At 46.8% G+C, this 27,835-nt stretch overlaps 1 protein-coding gene across 2 annotated transcripts in view; it reads left to right on the top strand.

Annotated features, from left to right (window-relative positions):
- Positions 1-27,835, top strand: part of RAI1 (retinoic acid induced 1) — a 134,039-nt gene that overhangs the window by 41,367 nt on the left and 64,837 nt on the right. For both annotated transcript variants that reach the window (XR_007358913.2, XM_048867675.2), the window contains exon 2: positions 9,176-9,275. The gene's annotated coding sequence lies outside the window, so the exon portion shown is untranslated. The remainder of the gene's footprint in view (positions 1-9,175; positions 9,276-27,835) is intronic.

Here is a 27,835-nt window from a genome sequence, read left to right as displayed (position 1 = left end):
GGAGGTTGATGCAAATCGCCTGGCTGCTGAATACAAGCAGCCAGACACCAGGGCAGTTAGAAGAGCACAGCTGGGCACGCTGCGCATCAGAGAAGCTTTGAAAGCCAGTTTCATGACTGGCCAGGGTACTGTGTGACACTTCTGTTTGTTTCTCCTCGATGAAACCCTGCCCCCTTGGTTGCATCTAAATTCCCTGTAAGCCACCTGCCCTCCCCCCTTCGATCACAGCTTGCTTGCAAAGGAAATAAAGTCACTATCTTTTAAAAACCATGTATTCTTTATTGATTGATTATAAAAATAGGGAGATAACTCACAAGGTAGCCTGGGTAGGGTGTGGGAGGAGGGTAGGAGGGAAGGAAAAGGCCACATCAAAACTTCTTGAATGCCAGCCTTCTGTTTGGGCTGTCCACTGGGGTGGAGTGGTTGGGTGCCCGGAGCCTCCCCCCCACCTGCGTTCTTGGGCGTCTGGGTTAGGAGGCGATGGAACTTAGGGAGGAGGGAGGGCGGTTACGCAGGGGCTGCAGCGGCAGTCCGTGATCCTGCTGCCGTTCATGAACCTCCACCAGACGCCGGAGCATGTCCGTTTGATCCCTCAGTAGCCCCAGCGTGGCCTCCTGCCTCCTCTGATCTTCCTGCCGCCACCTCTCATCTCGATCGTCCCTCCTGTCCTCACGTTCATCGGCCACTTTCCTGTACTGTGCTACTGTGTCCCTCCACACATTCTGCTGAGCTCTGTCAGTGCCAGACGACTGCATGAGCTCAGAGAACATTTCATCGCGCGTGCGTTTTTTTCGCCACCTTATCTGAGAGAGCCTTTGGGACGGAGGAGGGAGGCCTGAAACATTTGCAGCTGCTAGAGGGAAAAAAAGGGAGTGAAGTATTTAAAAAGATACATTTTTACAGAACAATGGCTTTACTCTTTCACAGTGAACAACACTATTCACATTACGTAGCACATGTGATTTTGGTACAAGGTTGCATTATGCATCTTATGTTGAGTGCCTGAGGCTTTGGTGTTAGAGATCACACACGCAGTGCCGGGCAACAGAATTCGGCTTGCAGGCGGCCATGGTAAGCCATAGTCTTTCGTCTTCTGTAACCTTCATAACAGCAGCGCCCTCCTCTCCCATACCAAGCAAAGCACGTTGAGTTGGCCATTTAGTGCTATGGTTTTCCTGTTAATGTGCAGCAGCAGAAACCAGACTAACCCTCCCCCCACAATTCAATTCTCTGGGATGATTGCTTTAGCCCTCACCCCACCACGTGGCTGGTATCAGGGAAGATCCCTGCTAGCCAAAAGCAAACAGTTCAGCGCCAATGCCCTCCCCCCCACCCCCCACCACGTGGCTAACTGTGGGAAGAATTTCTTTTCAGCCACAGGCAAACAGCCCAGTAGGAATGGCCACCTCTGAATGTCCCCTTAATTAAATTCCCCTATTTCAACCATGTTACCATGAACGATATCACTCTCCTGAGGATAACACAGAAAGATAAAGAATGGATGTTGCTTGAATGCCAGCAAACACCAGGACCATACGCTGCCATGTAATGATACCAGATTACTTGCTACTAGCATAGCGTGGTAAAGTGTCCTACTATGGAGGATGGAATAAAGCTGCTCTCCCCAGAAACCTTCTGCAAAGGCTTTTAGAGTACCTCCAGGAGAGCTTCATGGAGATGTCCCTGGAGGATTTCCGCTCCATCCCCAGACACGTTAACAAACTTTTCCAGTACCTGTACTGGCCACGAATGCATCCCAAGTCCTCAGGGCTACTTAATCATTAAAAAACGCTTGCTTTTAGAACATGTATTATATTTTAAAAGGTACACTCACCAGAAGTCCCTTCTCCGGCTTCATTGGGTTGGGAGGGTATTTCAGTCAGGGTGATAAAAAGATCCTGGCTGTCGGGGAGAACGGTGTGCTGTGTGTTTTCCTTAAGCTCGTCGTCCTCCTCCTCATCTTCCTCGTCCACAAAATCCTCAGGCATGGCAAAGAGTACCCCATCATCGGAGTCCACGGACAGGAGTCGGGTAGTGGTGGTGGCCCCCCCTAGAGTTGCATGCAGCTCAGTGTAGAAGCAGCATGTCTGGGGCTCTGTCCCGGAGTGTCCGTTTGATTCTTTGGTTTTCTGGTACGCTTGTCTGAGCTCCTTAAGTTTCACACAGCACTGTGTTGCGTCCCTGTTGTACCCTCTGTCCCTCATGGCCTCAGAGATTTTTTTGAAATGTTTTGGCATTTTGTCTTTTGGAACGTAGATCTGATAGCACGGATTCCTCTCCCCATACAGCGATCAGTTCCAGTACCTCCCATTCGGTCCATGCTGGAGCTCTTTTTTGATTCTGGGACTGCATGGTCACCTGTGCTGATGAGCTTGCCTGGCCAAACAGGAAATGAGATTCAAAAGCTCCCGGGGCTTTTCCTGTACACCTGGCCAGTGCATTCGAGTTCAGAGTGCTGTCCAGAGCGGTCACAATGGTGCACTGTGGGATAGCTCCCGGAGGCCAATACCTTCGAGTTGCATCCACACTAACCCTAATTCGAAACGGCGATGTCGATTTCAGTGCTAATCCCCTCGTTGGGGAGGAGTACAGAAATCGGTTTTAAGAGCCCTTTATGTCAAAAAAAATGGCTTTGTTGTGTGGACGGGTGCAGGGTTAATTCGATTTAACGCTGCTAAATCCGACATAAACTCGTAGTGTAGACCTATCCTTGTAGGGGCAGAGTTAGTTGTGCAGCAGGTTTTCTGTGTGTTTGTTCTCTCCAGTAATGTTCCGGTAAGGAATATCATAGAAGATTAGGGTTGGAAGGGACCTTAGTCCAACCTCATGCTCAAAGCAGGACCAGTCCTCAACTAAATCATCCCAGCCAGGGCTTTGTCAAGTCTGACCTTAAAAACCTCTAAGGAAGGAGATTCCACCACCTTCCTAGGTAACCCATTCCAGTGCTTCACCACCTTCCTAATGAAAAAGTTTTTCCTAATATCCAACCTAAACCTCCCTTACTGCAACTTGAGACCATTACTCCTTGTTCTCTCATCTGCCACCACTGAGAGCAGTCTAGAGCCATCCTCTTTGGAACCCCCTTTCAGGTAGTTGAAAGCAGCTATCAAATCCCCCCTCATTCTTCTCTTCCGCACACTAAATAATCTCAGTTCCCTCAGCCTCTCCTCATAAGTCATGTGTTCCAGCCCCCTAATCATTTTTGTTGCCCTCTGCTGGATTCTTTCCAATTTTTCCACATCCTCCTTGTAGTGTGGGGCCCAAAACTGGACACAGTACTCCAGATGAGGCCTCACCAATGCCGAATAGAGGGGAACGATCACGTCCCTCAATCTGCTGGCAATGCCCCTACATATACATCCCAAAATGCCATTGGCCTTCTTGGCAACAAGGGCACACTGTTGACTCATATCCAGCTTCTCGTCCACTGTAACCCCTAGGTCCTTTTCTGCAGAACTGCTGCCTAGCCACTTGGTCCTTAGTCTGTACCAGTGCATGGGATTCTTCCGTCCTAAGTGCAGGACTCTGCACTTGTCCTTGTTGAACCTCATCAGATTTCTTTTGGCCCAATCCTCTAATTTGTCTAGGTCCCTCTGTATCATATCCCTACCCTCCAGCGTATCTACCACTCCTCCTAGTTTAGTGCCATCTGCAAACTTGCTGATGACACTAAATATGATGAGGAGTGGAGAGCCGTAGCTTTGCATCATGGTTTTCCAGTGTGCAAGTGTTGGGTATTAAACTCTCGTGTTCAGGAGCTCAGTGCAGAGGCACCTGCAACCCCTAAGCGCTGTGCTAACAAAGTGCTTTGTGTTTTAATATGTACCCATGAGAGGGAGAGAGAACCTTCCCTCTAAAGTACTCCCTTACCCAGTGCTTTGTAAGGAGAGTTAGGGGAGAGGATGGTCTTGTGGTTAGAGCCCAGGAATGGGAGGCAGGAGCCTTGGGCTGACATTCTGTGCTGCAGCTGGGGGAGAGAGGAACAAGGTGGCTAGAGAGGTTGCCAGCGCAATTTTAGACAGCGCTAGGGGCCTGTCGAAGTTATAGGAGGCTGCCCAGAATCTCCACAGCACTGTGGGCTGCGGCCCTGCCCTCAGTGTACCCTTATGCCAAGGCTGGTGGGGGTGGGGGTGGGGTCTTCAGAGGGCCTTATGGCTGTATTGCGCAGTGAATCCTCCTGTGGCAAGAGACAGGTCTTTTAGGGGCCTTTTATGCCTCTCAGACCCTTTTATGAGGTGTAAAGAGGCTAGAACAGGCTCATCCCTGGTTTCAAATCATGGATGTGCCACTGACTTGCTGTATTATCTTAGGTATAATCTCCCTGTGCTTCATCTTCCCCTGTCTTTAAATGGGGCAAATAATCCTTATCCCTCCCCCCCCATAGGAGTTTTGTGAGTCTTACTTTGCCAGTGTTTGTGAAATGCTTTGAGATCCTCAGGTAGCAGTGTAGGTGTGATTATCATCATAACGCTTTGCCGAGCCGAAAGCTGCAGCGCTGAGAACATGGCACATAGAAACAGACGAGGGAAAAGGAAAAGAAGTGAACTGCCAAAGTGGGGAAGTACGTGGTTTCTTAAAATGTGAGGACACAGTGAAATTTATTAAAAACAATTAATAGCTGCTTGGACCAAGGATCTAAACCAAAACTTGGGGAGAGGGGAAATTAAATGGCTTAAGATTGTTATTTTATTGCTTACCTTTAAAAAACTAAAAAAAAATCTGCTAAATGCAAATAAGAAGACTAGGGAGAGGGAGGAGATGGGAGGCATGCAGGGAAAAGTGAGTGGGATCTAGGTTTTGCATCGTTCGCTGAATTACTGGCAGGTCTTTTGTAACATCTGTTAAAAATAAAACAAACATTCATTTCCATTTCTTGCTGCCTGAGATGGGTTCTGCAAAAATTTCAACCTGTCCAGGAATTTATCTGGAAAGTTCCCCTCCCTCCCTTCATGCCTCTTCTTTTCCAGGGGAGATTTCCTTCCTGGACTTCCCAGGGGCTCCATTAGCCCCACATTAAAGCCTTTTACTCCACTCTAGACTCTCCATTGAAGTAAAAGGAATTCTAATAAACCACTGGGAGAACTCTGCTATTCAGTCTTTCCATGGAAACGAGGTACTGACTCAGAACAGAACTCCACTCAAGGAAGCCTGGGTCAAGGCAGAAGGAGACCAAGGAGGAATGGAGAGATGGTTTCCATTATAACAGACCCTTTGAGACAAATGATCACTCCTCCCCCACCAATGCAGCCCTTCTGGGAGAAGGGGACCTGGTTGTGCTAAGTGGACAGGCTGTGGTCACAGGAGGTTGGATCATTAGCTGAGTGTGTGACAACAATTGTAAGGCTCATAAAGACAGCTGATTACCATATGTAAGGGTGTCTGCTCTCCCAAGGTGTATAGATACGGCCTGATGCGCCGCTCACTTATCGTGGTGTAAATCCGGAGTAACCCCATTCAAGTCAGTGGTGTACAACCGGCGTAAGTGAGCGGAGCGTCAGGCCCGTAGCCTTTTACATCCCATCCTACGCACTCTCAGGTGAATGACAAAATTCCTGCTGACGTGCGTAGGTGCAGGCTCTATTCCCTTAGGACTGGGGAGGAGCCAGTGATCACAGTGTATGTCAACAGCAGTGGCATAAGGAACTGCAGAAGGGAAGTCCTGGAAACTATATTTAGATCATTCTGGTGAGGACTGTTGAAGTCCAAAGCCTCTACAGTGGCTTCCTCTGATGCGCTTCTGGTTCCTTGTAGCCCCAGCTAGGCTGAAGCTGGAGTGCAGGATCTGAGTTGATTAGACATAGGGGAACGTCTTTGAGGAAGGGACAGGTTGTGCAGAAAGTCTCCACTGGAATCCAATGAGAGCTTGGCTGCTGACAAATGAAGAAAATTAAAGTTATTTAAATGAGAAGCAAGTGCTGAGGCGTACTCATGCTGGACAAGGAAATCTGCTATGGATGGCAGAGAAATAAGGCAGTGACTATGGTTGGAGGACGGTGTCCAGGGGGAGCCATCCAATAAGGTAACGGTTTGGCAAAAAGAGTTGTGGGAAATGGGCAGATTGTTACAAATAAAGATGACAAAGGGTGATAGAGCAGTGTGAGAGGCTTAAATGCAAAAGGGAAAGTTGTACCAGCCTGCACGGGAAGAAGACTTGGACGTTATCTGGCATTTCTGAAATCTGTGATGAGAATAACCCTTGGGCTGATGTAATTCCTAGCTCTCCAGGAAAGATAGGTTTGGACACATAGGTGTGTGTATTAGAGCTACACAAATGAGGCCATGTAGTCTGTTGAGGGGGGGGGGGTGTAGTCATGAGGCTGAATCCCTGTAGGTATAATTTGCAGGTCACGAAAATAGTGAGTTGTGCCTTCAGCCTCTGGATCAGAACATGGGTGGTGAAAACCGAGTGATGTGAGAAGTCACGGAGTGAACAAACTCCAGTCAAAACAGTAAAAATGGGTGCCTTTAGCTAACTGAATATAAACGGAATGTCACATGAGGACATGATTTGGAGAAACAGTTTCTCAAGATAATGAGCTATTGGTTCATGGAACAGCTTGTTCTGGAAGAGGAGAGATGATTCTTGACCTAATTCTGAGTCATGCACAGGAGTTGGGCCAAGAACTAAGGTGTGACTGGGCCACAGATAACAGTGACCACAGATAATTAAGTTCCAACATCCTTGCAGATGCAATCATACCAAGAATTAATGCTGTGAGGATTTTTTTCAAAATGAGGAAGCTGGTGGAAAACAGCCTGTAGGACAAAGTTAGGAAATGAAAATCCATAGGCTTAGCTTGGAGACTGCATAAGATACTTGATTGGAGTCAGAAAAGGGCTGAATATTCCCTACAAATAAGAAATCAAAAGGACAAGAAGTAAACAGTACAGCAAGATGGCAAGGTACAAGGGTTGATTCAAGCCAAGTATCCCTCAGAAAACAGAAATCCAGACTGAGTAATGATAACAGAACAGAACGTAAACTTTGTGAGGTTAGGTATAAACCGGCGTTGAAGAGGAAATGTGCAGAACAGAGCCTATGATTTAAAGAGAAATGATAAGAAATGAATCAAGTGGAATCAAAACTGTTCAGCTATGGGTCCTAGCCCCTCTGCTGCTAAGTGCTAAAGGAGATTTTCTTTCAGGTCCAGTGGTAGGAAGGGATTTGTGTTTTTTTCGATTAAGAGGATCTGAGTGCGAGTCCTGCTACTGCCTTGAAGTTCTGACTGGCTGGGGTGTACAGCAGTGTGACACTTGTGAAGTCCTAAGTGACCACAGATTTGTTATAGTCTATTATGTTAGGGAATACACCAGCCAAACTGGGTCTGGAGCTAGGAGAGAGCTTGGAGGAGGAGAAGACAGCTGGGAGAAGAACAGTGCCAAATTGGGTGAAGGAGGAGATATTTTGAATGACGATGGACTTCATGGAAGACGAATAGTCAAACCTTGGTTTTCTTATGAGGCTTGATCTTTATTTATTGTTTGACCTCTGAATATATACAAAAATTAATAGTGAAAAGAAGGCTCCTATGTACTCTACCCCATAATTCAACAACAGGGGGTTCCATGTGAAATTAAAAGCCAACAGACTGGAAATGGATCCCAGTGAATACTCTTTTTCATAATGTACGATTAACCCAGGAAACTTGCTGCCATGGGAGATCATTGAGGCGAGTAACTTAGTAAGGTTAAAAAAATAAGAGTAGCTTTTGCAGAAGGGGATATCAATCCTCATACTTCAGGGCATAGTCTGATCACCAGCTGGGGTCAGGCAGAAGTTCCCACTCTCCCCATGGGCAAGTATTACCCCAAGAACTGTATTAAGAGGGTTTTACAACCTCCTCCGGGGGCATCGAGCATGGGGCACTTGGAAGCAGAACACCTGGCTTTGCGGACCAGTGGTCTGCAGTGTCATGGTGATTCCTCTGGTTTTGAAACTTTTCATAGGGCCGCTGAGCTTCCTCTAGGCGAGGGGTAGGGCTCTTTGATTTCTTTTAACCTGGCAGTGCCTAACGTCCTTGTTTTTCTCATGATTTTTCATTTAGAAGAGGTGCATAGGGAGGGATTGCTCTTTGTTAATGTTCCCCTTCCCTCGTTCCAAACACAAAACCTAAAACAACCATGCAAGGAGATTAGCTGCCGTCAGATCTAATTTGCCAGCCACCGTCCACCTAAATCCCAACAGATGCACAAAGCTTGGAGTCCAAGCTTCTGTATTTTTCCTGTCAGTCACTGCCTTGGCTGCAGCTGGCTACGCAGAACAGAGACAGCTGCAGGTGTGATTTGTTCTCATTTCTCCGCCCCCCTCTCTGCCTCGCTCTTTCTTTTCCCAGCTACCTTCCACGTCCACCTATCTGATCATTGCATTCAAAAATGAAACACAGCCTCAGACCCCAAGACTGTTCTGTATCTCTCTGATGCAGGCTTAGTTCAGAACTGGGATGTTTTGGTGGGTGGGTGTTTTTGTTTTTGTTTTTTTGTTGTTAATGTGACCACTTGAGACTGAGGAAAGAAAAATGAAAAACTATAAAGGAACCAGCAACCTCCTTCCTCCTTCCCTCTCTCCCCCCTCTAGAGGATTAAGCCAAAAAAAAAAAAAAGAAAAATAATAATGTCTGCAGCTTTCTGTTGACCCTGCATGATGGCATTTTTGCTCTGTGTGGTGCTTCTGTTGCTGATTGCTATTCCTGGCACAAACACACGCGCACACACACACACACACACACAAACCTCGCATAGATCACACAGGCAAGGCAAGGCAAGCCTGCCTACCACTCAGCAATCATAATAATAATAAAAAGACACACACTGTCACTAGCCCCTCTGCAGCTCTGGCCATCCTGCCCAACGACTGGACGCCTCTATCGAGAGATCGGACAAACCGCCCTCCCTCCGTTTCCTTCCCCGCCACCCCCAACCCTCACCTCTTCCCTAGCTCCACCAAAGCACCCTCCTGTCTGGTGTAGCAGCCTGCAGCCAAACCCCCCAACCACTCCTACCACTGGCATTAAATTTTCAGGCTGGATGCTATAGGGCCGTTTCTAATTACCTTATATCCCCTAGTGGTCCATGAATAATGGCTACTGAAGGAGCTTAGAAGGGTTGCTGAGAAGGAAAGCAAAAAAAAAAAAAAAAAAAAAGAATTGTGCTATTTCTCACTTTTTTTTTTCCTAAGGATCTAATCTGGCTACTGTGTTCTGGAAGAGGAGGAGGAGAGAGAGAGACAGCACGAGAGAGTGAAAGAGAGAGAGAGAGGAGAACAAGAAACATTGCAGGTATTGTTACAAGCTATATCTTTGTGCCTTTCTTTACTGGAGGGTCTGCAGAACGTTCTTTGGGAATTTTCAGCGCTTTTCCCTGATTTATTTTTCTCTCGTGTAACTTGCTGCCCTTTCCAATTGAGGCTACACCATACGTTTCTGGCGTCGCAGAGTTTGTCTGTGTCCTGCTTGCAGTGTTTGGGCTTTGGTTTGTTTGTTTTTTTCTATAATTAAAAAAGGGGGTTGAATTTGTTGCAAATTTCAAGTGGCTTTATTGGTAACGGGTGTCTGAACAAAGATACGAATATTTGTGTGTGTGTGTGTGTACGACAGAGATTTCTTCATTTTGCTAGTCTCAACCCCCACTTTTTGGAAGTTGAAATAATAATAAAAGCTGGGGTTTGTAGATGAATATGGGAGTGAGATCTGTCAAGGAGGGTTTGTTTAGTGTTGGAGTTATTCATGTGCATGTTTTTCTACTTTAAAAAGTTCCAACACTGATGAGCCCCAGTGTCCCACAATCATTGCTGTTGTCTTTGTGTGCAAACCCTGATTTGATTTGTTGTCTTTTGTTGATTTGGTGTGTATCAGGCGCGCCTGCCAGAAAAAATTGTTCTAGCCGAGATATGAGTAATCCCAGGATTTGCACATCTGGCCGGGTGTTCGGAAACCCCCTCCGTGAGACTTTCACATGCTCTCCTGCTCCTCCTTTCCCATGGCAAATTTATACAAAAACCGTCCATTGTCATTAAAAAAACAACCCAAACAACCAACTCACAGCCCCCTTATAGAGATTTCACTTTTCAGAATGTGTGTGAGGGAGAGACGGAGCGAGCGAGCTTTTGTTTTAAATAAAGAAATGGCAATGATTGAAAACACATGAATAGGATGCAATGCAGAATGTGTGCGTATGGCGCGGGGGGTTGGAAAAGCGTTTATACTACAGAAGCAGTGCTTGAATGACCGGGTAGTACATGACAGCCGAGGGGGGCTGTCCATTCTCTATCATTACGGAGCAGCTCACGGGGGCTTGCGTTTGCGTGGAATGGAATTTGATTTTTGGAATGCAAAGAATGATTTTTGCAATTGTCGAGCTAGCAGAGGAAAACCGAACTGAAGTGGTACATGAAATCATATCCATTCAAACTTTACCAGCTGATATTGTAACAAAGCCAGCTCACAGTAATTATAAATAAATAAATAAAATCCAGAAGAGAGAAAAATCATATGTGAAAATTAGGAAGCAAAAGTATAGCATGAGCCCATGGACTTTGAAACCTATCAGGCAGAGAAAGGTGGTGGCTGAGATACTAATACTGAGACCTTATCCAAGTGTGGCCACCGTTCTCCTGGATTTTATTTTTGTGCCGCAATAAAGATCTGTTAAGTGCCTTGGGAGGGGTGACCTCCTTGGAGCACGTCTTTCAAAATAAAAAAAAAACATTCCTGCAAGGCTCTGCCTGGCCCCCCCTTGCTTGTTTTATTTGTTTGTTTCCAAGGGGAGCAGAGTCTGGGGGGGAGGGGGTGTGAGCAGGGCGGGGAGAAAGCAGGGGGGCGGAGAGTCGATTTAAATTGGACTTAATGGATTCCCAGGGCAGCTCTTTTAGATGAAAGTCAAAATAAGAGCCCAAGTGAATCTCAGCAGACCTGTCTGCTGCATTAAAGATGCAGCATTCCTCCTCTTTCGCCTCCCCCCTTTTTTTCTTTAAAAGGAGAAAATAAAAGTGTGTTAGCTGTACAGAAGAGAGTGGAGTTTCCAGGCCTATAATGAGAACTCTAATTGAAGAACTTACAGCCTCTTGGGATAGTCTTTACTGATCACTGCTTTTGTTGTTCCTGCCTCAGTCTGGGTTGGGGTTTTTTTTTGGTGTGTGAGAGAGACGTGCTATTTTTAAACCCCCCCACTTTGACCCCTGGCAGGCAAGCTGCCCCTGTACACAGCCAGGGCATCTCCGCAGTGTAAGTGGCCCAAGTATGCAGGCAATCTGCAGTCTGGGTAGGCTTGGTGTTTTCTGATTGACGCACCACGTTCAACTAAGAGACCCCCCTGGTAAAATACCTCTGGGATTCAAAGGGTTAAAATTAGGCTTTCTCTTTCTCCCCCTTCCCCCCTCCCGCCCCCGTGTCTGAGTATCCTTCCGGGCTGCGTGGGACACTTAGGGCCAGGTTCTGATCTCAGTTATAGTGGTGTAAATACAGAGTATCGTCACTGAGGTCAGGGTAATTATGATGCGACTCAAGAGGGAAATTGACACGTACCCCAGCTATATGCCCACAGCCTTGCCTCTACTGCTGTGCCTAGGGGACTGTAGGAGCTGGGACCCAAGTAGGAGCAAAGCTTCTATTGGGCACATAGGGTTGGATCCGCAGCCTCACCAAGTCTGCTTTTCCCCAGGGGAGCAGTGCAAAGCAGACTTAAAGTACTCCTAAGCCAGCTGAGGATTCCCCTTGCATTCAGGAATTCACCAGTGGCTTAGAGCTGGCATGGCCAACTGCCAGCGTGGGAGGCATGTCGGGGTGCGACTGGGGAATGGGAGTGAGGCTGGAGTTGTGCCGCCGTCCCGGGGGCTATTCCACCTGCAAGCAAACTGTAGCAGCCCTGAGACTGCTCTAAAGTTGTGTCAACAGCCAAACTGGCCCTGAGCCAGCCCCAGGATTGGAAGGGGGGGCAAAAAGTTGGGGTACAGCCACCTTTGCCCCCTTCTCAGGTTCTGCACTGAGCAGAGCTCAGTCACAGCTGGAGCAGGGGCGGGAGGGGAGGAGAGAGAGGAGCTAGCCCATAATGTAGGACTCAGTTCACTGTTTCCTTTCTCACTGTGATCTCTTCCTCCCATATAATAATATCTGCCCCTTTTTGGGGGAGTTATCTGTAGGGGATTGGAGGGCCCCTTGAAGAACCATAGCCACCACTCCTGTCCTTGCTGTGAGCACATGCAGGATCTCTTTTGCTGAGTGGTCATACATTTGTTTGGATTAATTTAAGGGGTCTTCTGAGAGTATCCTTGTCACGCCAGTGTGATTCTGTCCTTTCCCCCCGTGCTCCTGGTGTCCCTCACCCAGGCACTGCTTGGCAGCCAACTTGGCCAACGAGGAGTGTACAACGGGATCCCCTAAGATGCCTAGTAATGCTGCTCCTTAATCAGCCAGAGGTTGCTACTGAGTCTCCGTAGCATTTGCATCCCCTTTGCCACTCTGGGTAAAAACGAGGTCAGGTCTGGGAGCTGAACTGGCATCTCCTGAGCAGCAATGCAGAACGCAATTACTAGGCTGGTTGGGTTTTGTGTGGCAGAGGGGCTTGCCTGATAAGGCTGCTAGGTGTGCCAGTTCTTAAGCCCCACTGGCTCACTCCGGTTTTGTTCCTCTCCCACTGCTAGAAACCTTTTGCAGCTACAATTAAGATGTAGATTTAAAAATCAGGAGAGCAGTGGGCTCTTGTTCTGTGGTATTTGCAATTTGCAAGGCTGCAGACTTACATAATACAGGGAGAAGGGGAAAGGTTGATCCATAAATGCTGCCTTAGAAATACCATTGATAAGTAGGTTTAGAATGAAGGGAAAGCAGTTAACCTAGACTTTGGCTCACTTAAAAAATTGCATATTGACATGGACAGTGATGCATCAGAAGCTGCAGATTCTATATCATTGGTTCCTGTCCTTCCATTACAGGGTGTCACAGTTGTGGAGTTGGGTTTAATTTCAGGCACTGCTGTACAAAATAATACCACTTAGCGCCTGTCATGTGACAATCTCAAAGCATTTGGCAAAGACTAAAGCTATGTTTACACTGCAGCTTATGTCGGCTTAACTTATGTTGCTCAGGGGTGTGAATAAACCACCCTCTCCGAGAGAGACAAGTTACACCGATATAAACAGCACTTCCCCCACCAACGTAGCTACCGCCTCTCGCGGAGGGGCTTTTATGATGCCGACAGGAGAGCTGTCTCCCGTAAGCCTAGAGCATCTCCACCAGATGTACTGCAGCGCTGTATGTGTAGACATTCCCTGAATCGCTCAGCCTCCCTATTAGAGTTCTACTCATTGTGTAGGTGGGGGTATGCTGAGGCTCAGAGGGGTTAAAAACTTGCCCAAGGTCACATACTGAACTAGTGACAGAGCCACGAGGAGAACCCAGGAGTCCTGGCTCCCAATCCTCTGCTGTAACCTCTCGCTGTTAGAACGTAAGATAAAGAGGGAAGGTGCAGGTTCTGTCCTGGAGGGGAAGATGCTAGCAGAGCATTTGGTCGGCCTTTGACACGTAAGCAGGAACTCCACTTTTGTGTCATCCCTATTGATCTCCAGTATAGGAAAACCTCTCGTTGGGCAGCTAGCCTGACGTCGCCTGGGGGGATTGTGTAGGCATGTGAGCTACGAGAACTTGTCCTTCAACAGCTCTTCAGCTTTTGATTGTCTTCTGATTAAGGCCAAATTTGAGTCAATGGCTAAACTCCTGTTGACTTTAATGAGTCCAGAGTTTGGCCCCAGTGTCTCTTATGGTTAATGCAGGGAGAGGAGGCGTCTAAACTCATGCCTTCTGTTCCTGGCCTGGCCACTGACTCTCTGGGTGATCTTGAGCGACTTGTTTGGTCGCTCTGTATCTCAGTTTCCCCATCTGTCAAATGGGCATTGTAGCACCTAATTTGGCCTGAGGTCGGCAATACACGTTTGTCAAACCGTTTGAGAACTTTTGAGGAAAATCCCACAGAAGGGCAGACTGTTTGGACAAGAAGAATAATTTCCCCTTTTGCTACTTTCCACTCGCTCGCCTCCCCTAGCGTCTTGAGCGCGTCAGAAAAGCACAAGCAGGCTGAGGCCGAGAGGAGAAGGCTTCTTGTGGTTTAAGTGCATCTTCCTGGTTGAAACAGGGAGAGGGGCGTTGGAGGTAGCCAAGCTTCTGGCACTGGACCAGGACACACACTGCTTTCCCTGCCTTCCCCCCCACCCCCATGAAAGTGATCACTGAAAGCCACGGGCAATGGAATCTTGATGTTCTGTCAGTCCCAATCTTTTCCAGCAGCAGTACTCTCTGAAGGCTTGCACTCTGCTTCACAGAAGAAAACAAGTGAGAAGAGTGGGAAGGGAAGAGCGAGCCTTTGCAGCAGGCAGGCAGTAATTACAGTCAGTCCGTGCCTGTGAAGTTCCTGCATCACACTTTCACTTAAAGAGAGAGAGATGTCTTATACTCCGGACCCGTGGAATAGGAGGAGGATGCAGGATAAGCAGCAATTGCGAAGGATGTGATGCTGGACCCTAGCTATGTGTGCTCCCTGCCTGCAATATGCTTGAGCTTCCTGCTGCATTACTTATGACTTGATGTAGGTGAACCTTTCAACTACCTGCCCTTGGGGAACAGCCAGGCTGCAAGGAAGGTGTCAACAGCCTTTGCATCACAGCTGGGGAAAAAATGTTTCTCCTTTCTGCTCTCTACACCCCCCTGCCCCATGGAAAAGGTGATCTTGAACGTTTAAAAAAAAAACCAAAACCTCAGGTCCCTCTGATGTGTCCCAGCCTTAGCAAAAGTCAAGGCAAAATATCAAGGAGTTTTTCCTTTTATGCAGTGTTCGAGATTGAAGATACCCTAGTGGAAAGGGGAGGACCAGAGCAGCAAGGCAAATGGAAATCTTAAAGGAGATTCTTTCCTTTTTGTTGTCCCCAAGGAGATCAGCCCAGAAAATGATCCACCCACTAATTAAAATGATTATGTCTTGATTGAGACATTCTTGCTTATATCCCACTTGCCTACAAGAAGTTCGGGAGTGGACAAATTCTTATCATATACCTAGATGGATGGATATAGAAAATAGATAGATTATCTATCTATTTAATCTAATCACAAGCATAAAAGAAATAAAAAATGCATGGTGCCATATTAAAATACTACCAAAAGATAGATATCTATAGATCTATCCTTTAGTTGCATTTGGTTATATATAAAAAGATTATACATAGTTATATTTAAAGAACGAGCCAAATCCTTCTGTTGAAGTCAGTGGAGATACATTGGAGATTAATTTGGCTTACTGTGTAGGGTTTGGTATGTAGGGAATATGCTGAAGTACTGCCTTATTTGAAACAAGAGTTATTCAGATCCATTTGTGGTGGCTGCATTATACCCAAGTGGCAGGGCAAAGCAAAAATCGTGTGTGTGTATGTGTGTGTGTGTGTGTGTGTTACATTAAGGGACCTGGACCTAACTCTGCAGTCCTGATGCAAAAAGAACTCCCATTGAGTTCAATGGGAGCTTTGTTTTTTTCAGGAGCGTAGGGGCATGCCTTTTAAATGTGGTTCAAATTCAGTCCTGGTGCAAAGAGGCTAAACTCTGGTTAGCCCCAGGTTTTACGCTCACAAAACAGGGCTGGTTTCATTTTAATTTGGAATATCATCTTCAAGAAAACCCCTTAAGTTTTGGGGGTTATTTTTTACTTTCTTAGAGTCAGACTTTGTTTCCTTCCCTTTAATTGCATTTCCATTGTTAGTCACTGCTTGATGTCTCACCAGGGGATACCTTTTTTTGCTGCATTTACGGTAATGGCTAGAACTTGCTGTTGCTCTCACTACCTGTGTTTGTGTAGTCCCAGCTATTGGATATTGGGAAAAGTTTAAATATTGTGCGCCCAATTGTCAGGTTTCAGAGTAGCAGCTGCGTTAGTCTGTATTCGCAAAAAGAAAAGGAGGACTTGTGGCACCTCAGAGACTCACAAATTTATTTGAACATAAGCTTTCGTGAGCTACAGCTCACTTCATCGGATGCATTCAGTGGAAAATACAGTGAGGAGATTTATATACACACAACTGTCATGTACACACAATTGTCATGTATTTTAAACAACAGCCCCTTTCCATCACTCTGGTAATGTAAAGGGGCCTTAAAGTGAGTGTAAATTCCACTGGCAGGGCAGTGCCCTTAGGCCTTATCTACAAAGGGAAATTGGCCAGAATCCCTATGGCGGAATAAGCTATTCCGGAATAGCTCCCTGTAGGGCCGCATGTGGACTCTATTCCAGAATAAAAGTCACTTCTGTCCAGAATGGGGAGCTGATCTGAAAGAGCTATTCCAGTCCAGGTCCCCGTGTAGACAAGGCATTCATGCAAATGAAAATTTAACGCTACATTCAGCAGACAAGAATAATTGTTTTAAAAATGGTTCTGCCTATTGACTGGCTAATACCTGGCTTATTGCTGTGATGGGGGGAGGGTCATGATTTAATCCTGTAATACTGTATCCCTCCCCATGACTGTTGAGATATGGGCCACAGGAAACTGTATTCACCAAAGAGTGTGACCTTCACCATGGCTGTTACGATATAAGTTACAGAACTGCATAGTCCTATAAAACCATGTCCTTCACCATGACTATTGCTAGATGATCTCTAGAACAGTATAGTCTGTAATACTATGGCCCGTCACCAGACTGTTGCTGTATGCACCTGAGAAACGTATAGTCCTATAATTCCATGTCCTTCACCATGACTATTTCTAGATGAGATACACAACAGTAGAGTCCTCTAATACCTTGTAATTCACTGTGACTATTGTGATACCCACAGAACAGTCCTGCCCTGTATTATGTTGTGTAAGATTTTAAGACTGTTTGGTTTTAGCACCCTCTCTATCTGTTATCTGGCTTCTGAGCAAGGACTAATGCCGGGGGGGAGTGAAACCAAGCAAGGAGATGAAGAGAAAATGGGACAAGAGATAAGTGAAGATACAGGCAAAGGGAGAAGACCAAGAGAAGATGAAAGAAAGTAGGGAGAAATAAAGCAATCACTGAAAGAGAAGGAAAAGAGAAATGAAGGCCTTGCAGAACTGATGCCCATGAAGGGACCCAGTCTGGTCCAGCTCAGATATGATGACGCTGGATTTTGGAGTTCGGGGTGTAAATTAGAGTTAAGTGAGGAGGCTTCAGTAGGAGTGTAGAGATAGATCTACTTGAAATCAGTCTGGGCACCTACTCAGTAGTGAGGAAAAAAATTTCCCCTGAGATGTTAATAACATGGCCCAATGGAGTCATCTCCCTTCTAAAGCCAGAGAAAGGGTATAATGGCTGCAGTTCGATACGGGTCGTTGTAGATACCTTTTCTGTGCGTTGGGGCCGTTTGTTATTATTGTTCTATTGCAGCAGTGCTGTGAGGCCCCAGTGAGGATGGGGGCCGCATTGTGCCAGGTACTGTACAAACACATACAAAGTGCCCTGACTCAGAGAGGTTACAATCTAAGAAGCAAAGCAAAGGACTAAGGAATCATAGATTCATCGCAATAGAGGCCAAAGTGAGGCATTTAAGCGGTTTTATTGATGTTCCATATGAAAATTAAGCTAGTCCTGTAATAATACTGTAGAAACATCTTCCCTCCCTTTATCTTTGCTCCTTGGGCACGCAGGATATAGTACAGCAAAGTGATACCCTGTAGGATTTTGTGAACGTGCCTGTTTCCTTTGGCTGAATGCTGCTGTAACTTTTATACAGCGCCTTTCACACCAAAAGGCCACCACTTCAGAAACTTTTCACGTGCAAGAGACAGTTACCCCACTGCTTAAATGCATCTGCTTCTTGAGTGGAAACAGACACCGTTTAAAAGCTCATGACAACACTGCTCAACAAAACAGGAAGTGAAGAGCTGTATACCCCATTGAAACTAGGGGCAGGATTTAGGTCAAGTCAGTAGTGGCTTGGGCTCTGAATGTACATTCTGCGCTCAATCCTGAGAGATACTGAATGCTGCATCACTCCCTCAACTTCAGCTGATTTCAGTAAGGATTGAGAGCCTTTAGCACCTTGCAGGAGTGATTCTTGCGGAGGGGATAGGGACAAGTTCCCATTTAAGTGCATGGCAAACCCCCACTGACTTCAATGGTGCCGAATCAAACGCTGAATGAGTACCCAGCACCCACCAGGTTCGAGCTCCATTTTCAGCATTTGAGAGATGAATTATAGGAGGTTCACAGATTAACTGGGCTCTCCTGTGGTTGCATATATTGCCTGCATTATAAGTGAAATCCCTACCCGAACACCTCGGGCAGAGAAATGGATGGAGTATGTATTCAATAGAAAGAGGGGGGGAAAATTCCTCTGGCTGGTTTTCTAGCTGTGCAATAAATGTAAAAAAACCCCATGCATGTAAAGAAGTAGGGGCCATACTCAGTGCAGTCGTTTCAGGAGCTGATTTACTGTGAAGATGTAAAGAGTTCTGTGATGCTTCCATATTAGCTGGTTAACCCTACTCCTTAAATATAAACATCAGGGTGGACAGTGAAGTCATACAGAGGCTCTGTTGTGTAAATTTCCTTTTTTTTTTTTTAATGTTCTGAAGTGGATGTATTGCACTTTACATTTATTTTCCCCTTTAACAAACCGCCTTAGTTAATATGTGGGCAGAATGTAGATGTTCTTGTAACCTTTTGGTAAAGAGACAAAGAGATATAAAAGGGTCCCAGGAGGGAACAGGGTTTGCAGTTACTGTCACTTGGGCTGTGAGGACATAGCATACCAATGGTCTTACTTTGAAAGAGGTGCTCTCCTGTTAGATCTCCCTGTATAAAATCCAAAGCAGAAAGTCCTAGTGCCAGGCCCTCTGGGAGGTCTTTAAGGTGCAGCTGTAGACACCAAGAGCTGAAGCCCAGCTGGTGACGGGATTCTGTTGATGCTGGTTTGTTTTTGTTTTGCTGGGTTTTCTTTGCAAGGGGACATGATGCAAAGCCATCAGGAGAGATTTCAATTTGCAGGAGGAGCAGGGATGAATGAGCCCAAGATAAGAGACATTTGTGGGTCCTGGAAGGGAAAGTTCACAACTGTTTGCAGGAGGGACTGAGAGATTGATTAGGAGGCAGATTTTAGGAGCAAACGTTTTCAGGCAATCTGCAGCTCAGCAGTTGGCATTTGAGATAAGGTTTGCAGGAGTGTTCAGAACAGCACCTCATAGATCAGGGAGAGGAGCTTATGTGCTCATTTTCATGAAGGAATCGGCTAGTTTCTCCTCTCAGTTACACCCATGTAAATCAGAAATGATTCAATTGATTTCAGTGGCGTCATTTCCAGTTTACTCTGGGTGTAAATGAGAGGTGCATTTGGCCCCATGGCTTTCAGAACCGTTTCCTTTTCCCCCTCCTCAGCAGCCTATGCCACATATCTGCAAACAGCTGTAAGAAGAGCAGAGATCATTAGCTGGAAGGATCAGATGGGCTCGTTTCTTAAAAGGATTGTCTGATTTCTCTATTGATCAGGTTGATTTAGAAGGGGTAAGTGGGTCAGGGGTCATAAATTATCATTTGAAGGGGGGGCGTAAAGACTGTGCTCCACTTAGCTGCAGTGGTAAGGAAAGGAACGTATCTATTTGTAGGGACATGAATGGCTGTGCGCTGCGGCTGCCATGTAATTTAGGTCTCCTACACGTTTTAACTGGTGTTAAGGAACCGTATTTAAACTCAGTCAAACAGTGTTTTGGTTAAACTAGTTTCTGCAGTTTGGCTGGCCAAACAGACAAGGGAAAACTTAATTAGATTTGCATTTAGATGGGGTTTTAAAAGCCACTGTATTATAATTTTGAATGCATATGCAGTACACATAATGCACACGGAATCGGTTGCAAAATAACTCTGGCGACTGTGAGCCATGAAGTCCCAGGCTGGGGTCTAACATTGCAGGAATTCCTTAGAGACTTGTGGTCTCTCCTTGCTCTCTCTTACCAGGGAAGAAGGATGATGATGTGGTTTAGAGCAGCCAGGAGCCCTACGTACTGTGCCTGACTTTCCCACAGAAATTTTTTGGGTGGTCTTGGGCAAATTACTTAACCGTTCTGTGCTTCAGTTTTCCTGGCTGTAAAATGGGGGATAATCTGCATCATAGTCCTTAAAAGTGTTGCCAACTGTCATGACTTTATTGCTGTCTTATGATATCTCACAATGTTTTTATTAAATCCCCAGCTTCTGGAGTCGGGTGATTACATTAGCATCTCAGCTTTCATTTAAAAAAATTTTTCTAGCCTTTAAGGTTGCAGGAAAAAGGTGGAAAACCCCAAGAGCTGGAAAAAACCGAAGACAAATAAAAAGAACACAACATGTATTATAGTTAATAAAATCTCACGATTTTTGAGCCAATCTTGTCCTTTGGCTTTGGGCCTGACTCACGATTTTTGAAGGCTTGGGGTTGGCGATACTGAGATGATAGTGTGGCAACGTGAATATTTGCAAATCATGTTGAGATCCTCAGATGTAGAAGTGCAAAGCGTGATTATTATTCACTCGGGTAACAGCTACTGTAGTACAGGATGTCACAGGCAGATTTCAGTGACGTTGCCAGGCACTAACATATCCATATCGATCTGTCTGTCGTGTGTCTAGAGCGTCATCACAGTATGTGGGCTTAGCCAGTTCGTGTTAATTGCTTTTTCAGTGCTGGGTCCTGTGCCGTTGCAGTTTTGATGTCAGCGTGATGAGAATCAGGGCCAGTGTTGCTGGAACAACGGTTCCGTGTGACTCTCTGTGTGATTAAAAATAAAGATCGTCATATGGGGCTTCTTTCTAGTCCTCTTCTGTACGCACACTGTACAGCTTAGGTTACCTGTGTGTGTAGTTTTTTCTTTGGTGGCGGCAGTAGGTCTTTTGGTGTAGGGACATGTAGTAGTTTAGAAGAGAAAAAAAGAATGTGTGGTGGGGCCAATTACAGCTGTTTCCAGTATTCCTCCACCGTGGCAATAGTTTTCCATAGGGGAGAGTTTTGCGGGGTTTTGTTATAGCTTCATAGATTCCAAAGTCAGAAGAGACCATCCAGTCTGACCTGCTGCATAACGCAGGCCATAAAACTTCCCCAAAATAATTCTTAGAGCAGATCCCATCTTGATTTAAGAGTTGCCAGTGATGGAGAAGCTACCATGACCCTTGGTAAATTGTTCCAATAGTTAATTACTCTCACTGTGAAAACTTGACACCTTTTTTCCAGTCTGACTTGGTGTAGCTTCATCTTCCAGCTCCCTTTCTCTGCTAGATGGAAGAGCCCATTAGGAAATATTTGTTCCTCAGGTAGATACTTGGAATCATAGGGTTAGAGGGGACCCAAAAATCATCTAGTCTAATCCCTTGCCAGGATGCAGGATTTGTTGTGTCTAAACCATCAAAGACAGATGGCTCCAGCCTCTTTCTGAAAACCTGCAGTGAAGGAGCATCCACACCCTCCCTAGGCAGTCTGTTCCATTGTCCTAGTGTTCTTAGTTAGGACGTTTTTCCTGAGCTTTCATCTAAATCTGCCATGCTGTAGTTTGAACCCATTGCCTCTTGCCCTGCCTTCTGTGGCAAGAGAGAACAGCTTTACTCCATCTTTGTTATGGCAGCCTTTCAAGTATTGGAAGACTGCTATCACGTCTTCTCCCCCCTTAATCTCCTCTTTTCCACACTAAACATACCCAGTTCCTTCAGCTTTTGCTTGTATGGCTTGCATTCCATCCCTTCCATCATCTTTGTTGCTCGCCTCTGGATCCTTTCCAGTTTTTCTATATCCTTTTTATACATTGGTGACCAAAAATTGGACAAAGTCCTCCAACTGAGGCCTAACCAATGCTGAGTAGAACGGTACTATTCCCTCCCCCGACTTGTATGCCATGCCTCTGTTAATGCAACCCAAAATTGTATTTGCTCTTTTTTTCTTTTCTTTTTTTTTTTTTTGCAACAGCATCACGTTGCTGACTCATGTTAAGGTTGTGATCCACTACAACTCCCAGATCCTTCTCAGCAGTGCTACTGCCAAGCCAGTTTCCCCCCCTTCTGTATTTGTGCCGTTGGTTTTTCTTCCCTAAGTGTATCTCCTTCCATTTGTCTTTGTTGAATTTCATTTTGTTGTTTATAGCCCAGTTCTTCAATTTATCAAGATCCCCCTGAATTTTATCTCTATCCTCCAAAGTGTTGGTAATGCTCCCTTCCTCCCCCCAGCTTTGTGTCATCTGCAGATTTGTTCAGGATGCTCTCTCTTCCTATATCCAGGTCATCAATAAAGATGTTAAATGACACCGGACCCAGAACAGATCCCTGTGGAACCCCACCTGAGGCCTCCCTCCAGTCCGACAGCATTCCGTTAATAGTTACTCTTTGTTCTTCTTCAAGTGCTTGCACATGTCCATTCCAGTGTAGGTCTGTGTGCATCCCGAGCACAGTTGCCAGGATTTTTTTTCCCCTAGTGGTATCCGCTGGGTCACCTCCAGCGCCCCCTGTGGGGCCGCATGCTCATAGAGCCAGTATAAAGGGCCTCTCCCCTTCAGTTCCTTCTTACCTCCTGTGACGATTGCTGGAATCCCTCATTGCTCAGGCAGTCTTTCTCCACTGAATGCATCCAATGAAGTGAGCTGTAGCTCATGAAAGCTTATGCTCAAATAAATGTGTTAGTCTCTAAGGTGCCACAAGTCCTCCTTTCCTTTTTGCGCATACAGACTAACACGGCTGCTACTCTGAAACCTTTCTCCAAGTGTTTTTTTCTCAAAGGACTGGAGAGAGTGTACCAGCAAGTTAGAGATCCCATTTCCCCCACCTGAACCTTGTCCTGGCAAAGCGTACGGGGTCCCTGGTCGAGCCACTAGCAACGTGTTCACTGTTACGCCTTTCCTGGAAAGTGGCCTTCCTGGTAGTCTTCGCTTCGGCCAGCCCCCACATATGGTGTTCTTCAAGGGCAAAGTCCAGTTACCACCTCACCCGTCATTCCTCCCAAAGGTGGTCTCACAATTCCACTGCAGCCAAGCAGTCTCGCTGCCAGTATTCTACCCTAAACCGCAGGCAACTAGAGAGGAGCAGCGTCTCCATTCGTTGAATGTTAGGCAGGCCCTGGCTTTCTACTGATAAAGAACCAGACCTTCCTGCAGATCCACTCAGCTGTTCCTAGCAGTAGTGGAAAGAACGAAAGGTCTCCCCAGCTCGGCACAAAGAATCTCATCATGGCTTACTTCTTGTATCCGGGCATGTTACAAACCTGCGAGCATCCCAGCTAATCTAACGGCTCACTCCGCCAGGTCTCAGGCCTCCTCCTCTGCCTCTTTCCTAGCACAAGTCCCGATTCAGGACATCTGCAGAGCAGCAACCTGGTCGTTGATTCACCCATCCACAACTCACTATGCCATTACACAGCAGGGTAGAGACAAGGCCGGTTTCGGCTGCACAGCCTTGCTGTCAGCATGTCCTTGAACTCTGAACCCACTTCCTGGACCACTGCTTGTGAGTGACCTCCATTGGACTGGACAAGTATAAGCCCTCGAAGAAGACGGTCACTAGCCTTTGCATAACTGTTGTTCTTCGAGATGTGTTGCACACGACATGTCCATTCCAAAACCCACCCTCCGTCTCCTCTTTTCAGAGGCAGTTGGCAAGAAGAAACTGAAGGGGAGCAGGGTTGGCAGGGCCCTTTATATTGGCGCTATGAGTGTGCGGCATCAGAGGGTGCTGGAGTTGACACAATGGATGCCATTAGGGGGAAAAATCCTGGCAACTGTGCTTGGGGTGCGCACACCTACACTGGAATGGACATGTCCGACACATCCCGAAGAACAACAGTTATGAAAAGGTTAGTAACTATTTTTTTTGCGATTGTTTAACCAAGGACTGTGATCAGGTCTCCCATAAACCTTCTCTTCATTAAGCTATAGATTGAGCTCCTTAGGTCTACCACTATAAGGCAGGTTTTCTAATCCTCCAATCATTCTTGTGGCGCTTCTCTGAACCCTCTCCAGTTTTTCAACATCCTTCTTGAATGGTGGATGTCAGAACTGGACACAGTATTCCAGCAATGGTTGCCCCAGTGCTAAATACAGAGGTAAAATAACCAGTCCCTACTTGAGAGTCCCTGTTTATGCATCCAAGGATCACACTGGGAGCTCATGTTCAGCCGCTCAGTTCCTAGAGGAACATTTCACTTCGGTAGATGGTTGTGCGGTCCTACCACAATGCTTGTTATGTGGGAGACTGAAGCTGTGTGCAGTCTGTTTCTAAAGTACAACAAGTACATTTGTATGTTACAAGGTCTCAACTGTGGGGAAATGTTAAAAGAAATTCTGGAATATGAGCCATCTTGACTGATGGGGTTTGCACCCGTTAGAAAAGATCTGAGGAGCTTCCCCGAGGCCCGCCTTGTCCTGTTCTTGGTGTCCCTCATTTCTTGCTCCTGCAAAACATTCTGCAGTATAACACGTTCCAGGGAACACACGTTGGTGAGTGAATACAAAGTTCTTCAGATAATCACATTGGCCTGAGTCTCCCCCTCACATACGTCTCCCACCTTGGCCAGTGCATCTCCGTCCTGACCTGTGACAGCCCTTGTTAATCTGACCCCGCATCCCCCACAAAGCGCTGTCACTCTGCCTCAATCCTAATCTGCAGCATCCCTGAGCCTCTAATCCTGAAAGCCACAGTGGGCTCTGCCAGTGCATCTCAATCTTGACCTTCAGCAACCCCCTACAATTCCCGTTTTCATGAGCAGAAATTGTGTGAAGATTCCCTGATGTGAATAAATAGGGACTAAAATCAGAACAGCCAACTCGTTATCACTTGTGACCTAGCCCAGGCATAGAACTCAGGGTGTTCAGACGGGAAAGGCCCGGGTGCTAACCCATTGCCCATGCTCCCGGCCTCCTGGGGACTGTGTTTTTGAGTAATTCTGCCATGGGGCTATAGAAAACTCCATGTGCAGTGCCATTCAGATGAGCAGAGAGCCTCTGACACAGAACAAAGGGTCCACAACAGTGAGAACAGTGGGAGTCTGCAGTTGGGGAGATTGTGACAAGGGGACCAAAGGGGTAACTTATGGCGTAGGCGGCAGGAACAAGGAAGAAGGCGAGTTTAAGTGGTGGGAATGGCGGGAAGACGGGGACTCTGGCTCAGGCTGTTCCTGCTCTTTCAAAGAGAGTAAACGTCCTTCTTTTTCCAAGTGCCTCCCACAGCCAGATAGCTCTGCCCCCTCTTGTTTCCTTTATTTTTAAAGTGGTCACCGCTGGCAAGGAGCCTGTAGACTGGAAATCTCCCTGTAAATGTCACGCGTACCAGCCCCTTCTTACATGCCAGGATGCAACAGGAAGTGATGACTTGGTTTACTGGCATTGGCTACCATTTTAGAGGAAAATATGGAGCGATGGGTAATTATTTCTCTTCCTTAATTGAAATTTCAGCCTCAGTGACTTGCTAGAACGTGAGAGGGAAGAGGCACAGGCAAGCATGACATAAACGGAGAGCTGCGTAATGGTCCGGGAGGGAGAGGGAATTTATTGAATTCACAGGTGGGCAAACGATCTCATAACTCATGGGAGGGTACAGCCATTGCTGTTAGCCAGCCATTCCCTAACGAGGCTGCGGAAAAGGATTTCCTCCCCCAGCCGCACTGATGGGTTCCCGACATACCAGCCTATGTATTAGCATTATTATTATTAACGTGCTGTCTTTTAATGTTTCAAAACAAAGGGTTGGGTTTTTTCTTTTGTTTTTGTTGGGTTTTTTTTTTTTTTGTGCTTTGAATGGAGGGCCAATTAAATAAAATTATCATCTGAAGGCTGCCACGACACCCCTTGATGACAGCCAGCAATCAGGTGTAGCACAGCATGGCTGATAAGGGCCAATCAAGACGTACAAATGAGGTGTTGACATTCAAACAGCAGGTACTGTACCATATAGCATGAGCCTTGTTTGCTATCTGTCGAGATGGTGCAGAGCCAGGCATGGGGGAGACAGGGCTGTGAAAGGCAGCAGAAGGGAGTACGGACGGCAGGCGGGCTCTCGGTTTCTACTGGGAATCATTTATTATTAACGACAGTAGTACTATGAAAGCAGGGCCGAATTATGCAATCCTTAATCAAGACAATTGCCCACTGATGCCAGCGTGAGCTTGGGCCGATGGAAGGCTGCAGAACTTGGCCTTTGCCCTTCTAGAGCCGAGTCATTCCATGTAAGCTGAGCACGCTCAGCTCCTTTCAAGAGGCACTGAGGGCCAGACCCACAAAGGGACTTAGGAGCTCAGCTCCCACTGATTTCTATAGAAGCTAAAAAGCCTAAATAACTGGGAGGACCTGGACCTGAGTGCCTTGCAGGATCTGGCCCAGCTAGCACCTCGCATCGGAGAATCTCAAAGAGCTAGACAAAGGTAAATTAGTAGTCTCTTCATGTTACAGATAGGTAAACTGAGGCACAGGGAGATTAAGTGATTTGCATAATGTTATACTGTGAGCCGGCGCCGGAGTCATTGATAGACACCTGACTCCAAGCATAGGTGCCGACTTCTGCTGGCGCCGGTGGGTGCTCGACCCCCCCCCGCCCCGACTCCACCCCTGTCCCGCCCCCTCCTGCCCCGCCCCCATTCCAACCCCTTTCCCAAATCTCCACCCCGGCCCCGCCTCTTCCCCGCCTCCTCCCCTGAGCGTACCGCGTTCCCACTCCCTCCCAGAGCTTGTTATGCCGCAAAACAGCTGTTTCGCAGTGGCAAGCACTGGAAGGAGAAGCAGGGAAGCGGCACGCTCAGGGGAGGAGGCGGAGGTGAGGTGATGCGGGGCGGGGAGCTTGGCGGCCAGTGGGTGCGGAGCACCCACCAATTTTTCCCCGTGGGTTCTCCAGCCCCGGAGCACCCACGGAGTTGGCACCTATGACTCCAAGTCCTCTGCTTTAGCCAGTAGATGGGTTCTCAACCTGGAGGTCTAGCCTTCCTGTGTGGCTAGCTGGGATGGGAATCCTGCCACTTTTCCCTTTGTAACTTGGAAAAAGCAGAGAACCTCTGCTATAGGTTACGCTACCTCCATCTGCACACTCAGAGCAGCCTCATGCTTGGTTAAACACAGTTCCATGACGGTTTCCTTGACCACCATGGACAGGGAGTTTTGGCCTGAGAACAGTGTTAGAACCATGGCAGATCATCTGGCGTGTGGGTTGGCTAGACAGGTTCTCCAATAAAAAGAAGTTCCTGTCTGCAGTGGTCAGGGAAACCATGCTAGAGGCCTGCTCGCAGCCGCTGTGTTTAAGTAGGACTGCAGCTCCCAGAGTGGGCAAGACCTTAAACGGCTTCCGGGAGGCAGGATCTCTCCACCTTTAGACACTTGGCTGGAGTCCTTTGAACTGGGTTGGGTGGTCTCAGCTTAGCTCCCAGTGTGATCTCGCGCTCATGTTCCGAGCACGTTTTTTTGTCTGCACCATGACGCGGCTCCCTAACATTGGCTCCGTTATTCACGGCGGACAGATTCTGGCAGTGTGAAACTTTACACTGTACCTCGCTGAGCTCACACCTTACCAGGGCAGGCCGGGCAGAGTCCCTTCACCTCCGCCGGCACCACGTTTTTGAATTAAAACAAAAAAATTTTTTAAAGGGCAGGGGCGGGACGAGGGGTGCTAGCAACGGGAGGGAGGCCAAGAGAATGTTGCAATAATGAACCTATCGAACCAGTTCAGAGACCATTTGGAGAGGAGAAATAAGCTACATTTTGAACGACCTCATCAGCATTTCCTGTCTCACGGTGGAGAAATTGCATGTGGTGAAAGGCTCTAAAAATAGGATCAACAAACTTTTAACCACATTTGCAGATGTGAAGGTAAAGTCAGACCAACCCCGTAGGCACTGAAGCTGAAAAATAATCCCAGAGCCC

The sequence above is a fragment of the Caretta caretta genome, chromosome 10 (assembly GCF_965140235.1).
Source record: "Caretta caretta isolate rCarCar2 chromosome 10, rCarCar1.hap1, whole genome shotgun sequence".
Classification (NCBI taxonomy): Eukaryota; Metazoa; Chordata; order Testudines; family Cheloniidae; genus Caretta; species Caretta caretta.
The sequence above is the reverse complement of the archived record's forward strand: the minus strand, read 5'-3'. Positions and strand labels throughout refer to the sequence as shown.